Here is a 6,000-nt window from a genome sequence, read left to right as displayed (position 1 = left end):
AAAGATCTGCCATTGCCTCAGACATAGCCATGATGACACTTGAGCAACAGCGGTCCTCTCTTTTTCCCCTAGAACTTCCTATTCTTTTTATTTATTTATTTTTGGCTTTTACTTTTCTGGACTGAGGTGGTGATTCCCCAGGGACCCCTCTCAGCAGTACTTGTCCAACGACACCAAATAATTTAATTATAGCCAGTGGATGCTGAGCTGCTCAGACTGCAGTGTGGAGGACCATCACTGTCATTCTGGCAATGCTTGGGGGCCTCTGAGGCAACACTAGGCATGACTGAGGACTGTATGGCAGTGAACTTGCATGCAAAGCATGCATCCTTGAACCCCATGTACCCTTCATCCCTGCTTTTCTTTTTCTTTTTTTTTTTTTTTTTTTGGTTTTTGGGCCACACCCGTTTGACGCTCAGGGGTTACTCCTGGCTATGTGCTCAGAAATTGCCCCTGGCTTGGGGGGACCATATGGGACGCCGGGGGATTGAACCGTGGTCCGTTCCTTGGCTAGCGCTTGCAAGGCAGACACCTTACCTCTAGCGCCACCTTCCCGGCCCAGCTTTTCTTTTTCTTAACTGATGACCACCAGCTGACAGTAATGCTATTGGATTCAGGAATACAGCTTTGCATCTCAGTAGGTCTGTATTTCAAGGTACCAGCCCATCCCTAGACAACTACCCTCCTGTACTCTGCCATCTCTCTGCCCCCTCTGATAGCCCCTTTCTGTTTTCAGAGCCTGAGATTATATTGTTGTGCCTTATTCAATTTGTTCACTTGGTTATTTCCATTCCCTATGAGTGAATCCGTCTGGTATTTGTGATTCTCCTGACTTATCTCACTCAGCATGACTCCCCAGTTCCACCTCTATTTTGCAAAGGCAAGATTCCTTCCTTCCTTTGCCCATAGCTTCTTTAATTACTATCGAGAGGCAGGACTATGGGTTGATTTTTTTTTTGGGGGGGGCACATCTAGTAGTGATCAGGGATTACTCCTCGTTCTGTGCTCAGAGATTGTTCCTGGAGGGATTGGGGGGGACCATATGGAGTGTGAGGTTGGAACCCAGAGTACTCAGATTAACCTTGTGCAAGGCAAATTCCCTACCTGCTCAACTATCATTCCAGCCTCCAGGGTTACATTTGAATGAAATCATTTTGTTATAGTTATGGTTTGATGGTCTTGGGGTGATCCTTCTGGCTCTGTGCTTAGGGGTTGCTTCTGGCATTGCTCAGAGGACTAGGGATTGATTGGGGCAGTGCTGGGAACTGACCCTCAGCTTCCTGCAACCAATGCATGTATGTGGCCTATTGCATACGTTGGTTGTCTCTCTAGCCCTGTAGGTATTTTTCAAAGATGATTTAAAGGGGAGGGGTGTAGAGAGAGAGTGTCCCATGGGCTGAACACAGGCTTTGCATTTGGGAGGAGCTGATTCAATTTCTGGCACGTCAGGGTCCCCAAGCATAGAACTGGTTGTAGCCACTAGCACCTCTAAGAATAGACTAAAAATAAACATTTAGGAAAAAAATTGGGGGTTTTTGGGCCACTCCTGATGACTCTCAGGGGTTACTTTTGACTGTATGCCCAGAAATCCCTCCTGGCTTAGGGGACCATATGTGATGCTGGAGAATCAAATTGAGGTTCATCCTGGATCAACCACATGTAAAGCATATGCCCTACTACTGCGCTATCACTCCAGCCCCTGAAGGAAAATATTTTTAATAAAACTTTAAATTGAAAAAGGTGTCAAGAAAGCATATTCATCACAAAAATTCTACAGTCAAGAGTGAGTGTATGGGGGCTGGAGAGATAGCATGGAGGTAGGGTGTTTACCTTGCATGCAGAAGGATGGTGGTTCGAATCCCGGCATCCCATATTGTCCCCCAAGCTTGCCAGGACCAATTTCTGAGTGTAGAGCAAAGCTGGATGTGACCCAAAACCCCCCCTCAAAAAAAAAGTGAGTGTATCTTTGACCTCAGATCCAGTGTCCCTCTCACATCTCCCCAAAGGTAAAAGCTAGTGCATTTTCACATAGAGATTTCCAGAATGTTCTGTGCTGTGTGTATGAATGCATGCATGAATGTTACTATAATTTTTTAGTATTTCTCTTCACACACCTTTCTATGTTAATAGTCCTGGTTCTGTGTTCAGGGATCCTTCTTGGCAGTGCTAGGGGACCATATAGGATGCCAAGGATCAAATCTGGGTTGGCAGCCTGCAAGGCAAGTGTCCTGCCTACTCTTTTATCTCTCTAACTCCTCATAAGCACTTTATTTATTTATTTAAACACCATGATTACAGGTTGTTCATATAGGGTTTTTTGTTTTTTGTCTTTTTTGCTTTTGGGACACACCCTATGATGCTCAGGGGTTACTCTTTGCTATGAGCTTAGAAATTGCTCCTGGCTCAGGGGATCATATAGGACACTGGGGTTTGAACCAAGATCCATCCTGTGTTGGCCGTATGCAAGGCAAACACCTTACCACTGTGCTATTGCTCCAGACCCCATACTCTCTTCTTTTTTGAATAAGCAGTTTATTTGGGAATATTTATCTGATCATATCACTGCTTACTTAGTAATTTTATAAATTGAATGAATCAAAATGTATGTTTACTAATATTTATTGATTTGATCATACCTAGTCTCAGGAATATTTTCCAATTGATGAACATTCCTCCCACATATAATTGTATTAAATGTCTGTCCCAACCACTCATCATTCCTCCATCCATCCATCCATCCATCCATCCATCCATCCATCCATCCACCTATCCAACCATCCATCCACATACCCACCTATCCAGCCATCCTTTCTCCACATATTATCCATCTATCCATTATCCACAAACCATCTGTTTATCTACCCGTCCATCTATCCATTCATCCATACCAACCACCCATACATCTATCCATTCATCCATACTTCCATCCACCATCTATTCATTCATCTTTCTTCCTTCCATCCATCCATCCATCTATTCATCTCTTCACCCACACACCCATTCATCCACCCATTCAACTATCCATCCACACAATCATCCACCTATCTATCATCCATTCATCTATCCATTCTTCGATCCTATCAGCCACCCATCCATTCATTCATCTATCTTCCTTCTTTTCATCCATCCATTCACTCATTATTCATCCATCCATTCACCTATCCATTCATTATTTATTCTTCCACCCATACATCCACCAAAGCATGCTTCCATCTATCTATCCATCCATCCATCTACCCATCTATTCATCCATCTTCCTTCCATACATCTACCAACTATTTATTCATCTATACATCCACTCACCCACCCATCCATTTATCCACCCATCCACCTAACCATCCTCTCTTCATTTTCCTTCTTTTCTTCCCTCCTGTCTTCCTTTATTTTTCTTTCCTGTCATCAATACAATAAATTTCTTGCTTTAGGTCTGTTCTCAGCTACAATACAGACTTTCAGAAAGCATTAACTTGCCAGAAAGTCTAACTTTCATCCCAAATCCAACCTGATTTTCCTGACCAGGACTGCTCCCCCTATTCTAGCATCTTGACAAACTTCTTCCTTGAACCCCATATGCCACTGCCCCAATCGGGGTCTTTTCTTAGGCTAACTCTCCCTGGAAGGCTTTTGTCTCTCTTTATTGTAGGGCCAATTTCTTCTCATCATTTAGTTTCCAGATGAAATGCATTTCCTTCAAGGACCCTTTCATTGCTCCACCCCACCCCATTCTGCTCCTGTCTTTGTCTTAGGATGATAAAGACAGTGGGATTTTAATTGTGGTTTTACTTATTTTGCTCTGATCTCTTCTGCAGAGTCACAGTGAGGATGGTGGGAACCCACCCATTGCATTCAGGAGGTTCACACACATTGCATGTGCCTTGGAGCTACATTTGTTGAATGAGTGAGGTAATATTTAGCTAGAGCTCAGGGAGTGAAGCAGTACTGAGCAAGGATTGTTAGAGAAACAGATTGTCCACCTTCCCTTCCAGCTTTTCTCCCATCTATCTTGGAAGCAGCCAGATGGCAGCCAGTTGGGAATGGAGACTCACCATAGGGACTTGGGCTGAAGACCCAAAAAGAGCTTTGGCAGGAAAGTCAAGCTGTGTGGAGGGCCAAGGGGACACGTAAATTGCCACCACCCACATCTCCTGAAAGGATGCTGGTGGTTATGGAGACCTCACAGCCAGAAGTCTAGGGTGGGTGAAAAGCCCTGTTTAAGAAGAAGGGACCAGGCTCTGTGTCTGCACAGAGTCTTCCCCTCCTTTTCTCACCTATGGAAACACTTTAGAAGTTAGCATCTGATGCCACAAACACCTTTGTTTTATGGCAAACTTTTCTAGCTAGTGAATATGGACTTTGAAATGGTTAATGGCGAATTATTAAAATTTTCCATAATTTTTGTTGTCTTCTTATGCTTTCGTTGTTGTATCTTATTTCTAGATTTTTGGTACAATTATAATTATGGACAATAAAATGACTTTAACTCCTGGATGGGGGAAGAGATTTTCATTTGCCTGAGGTACTGATTTATTCAAAAGGGATTGTAGAGATTTAAAAAATGATTTTAGGGTTCCGCATGCCTGCTTTGTGAGAGGCTGACTGTATTTCCCCTTTTGTATTGACTCTTTGTCATGGGACCCAGCCACAGACAATGTCCCGGATGCTGCTGGGTGTACATCATTTGTCTCTTCACTTGGTGTGTGTGTGTGTGTGTGTGTGTGTGTGTGTGTGTGTGTGTGTGTGTATGTGTGATGTTCTGACTTAAGTGACCTGCAAATCTACCTTTTCAGAGGGTATAAAGGATGTGGCTTATGCCAGCTCATAACTTTCATGGACTATACCTTTCATGTGGTTCTGGGTTCAGTCACTGACACCTGAGAATAGTGGGTGGAGGTCTGGAATCTTGCATGGTAGTTTCTGCAGGATGTACCTACTTTTGTCTCTGTAGTAAGAGTCATGTAATTTGAGTCATCCCAGATGACACAACATCTAGGACCCCTTTTTGTCCTCTTGCCCCTTGCAGAAAAGTTGTGTCTTCTTTTTTTGGGGGGGGCACACCCAGTGACACTCAGGGGTTACTCCTGGCCATGTGCTCAGAAATCGCTCCTGGCTTGGGGGACCATATGGGATGCTGGGGATCGAACCACGATTCGTCCTAGGTTAGCGTGTGCAAGGCAAATGCCCTACCACTTGTGCCACCACTCCGGCCCCAGGAAGTTGTGTCTTCTAAGCTGAATGGGTGAACTGGTAAATATTAGGCAAGAACCCACAGACCCTTTGTGACAGCCACCAAGAGAGTAACGAGCGGATCCAGAAGGTTCTCTTTTTCTCTTTCTTTCTCTCATTTATGAAACAGAAAGGTACCATGTGGCAAGGTTGGTGGTGGACACTGCCCACACGCTTTGTGCTGGAAGCAGGAACATGACAAGGACATTAGGAAAGTGGTTGGACCAGGGTGGGGATTGAGACCCGAAGAGCCAGAAGCTTCCTGCTGTCCATCCCTGATTCCTCACATCATGAAGAGCCTAAGGGGGTCCTCACCACTCCCATGACCCTCTCAGCTTGTTCCCACTTGCTGGATGCACATGGCACAACTGACAGAGCACATTGCCTAGGAAACAACAAACATGCAGCCTGCCCTGCTGTGGGCACATACCTTCGAGTAAGGCACTGACCTGCCTGGCTGCCACCTGGCCTGCTCACCTGGTTGTGTCCATGTTCAGGCCTGTCCTGTCCATGTCTAAGGCTCAGCTCAAAGTGGTGGTGACATTGATGATGTTCTGCCACCTGGTTGTCCTTATGTCTCTTCAGAGATTAATCGGTCTTTCCTGTCTAGTCTGTTTCACTTCCCCCTGCAGAACCCCCTCCCATACACATGTACCAGGCAATCCTCACCTCCCATACCCTCATGGTTATTTGATCGTTTTTGTGGTGTCAGGCATTGCACCTGGGGCTTCAAACACACCCTCCAGCTGAGTCACTTCCCTGGCTCTGTCCAAGAAC

This window comes from Suncus etruscus, chromosome 6 (genome assembly GCF_024139225.1).
Source record: "Suncus etruscus isolate mSunEtr1 chromosome 6, mSunEtr1.pri.cur, whole genome shotgun sequence".
Classification (NCBI taxonomy): Eukaryota; Metazoa; Chordata; class Mammalia; order Eulipotyphla; family Soricidae; genus Suncus; species Suncus etruscus.
This window is presented reverse-complemented; position numbering follows the sequence as displayed.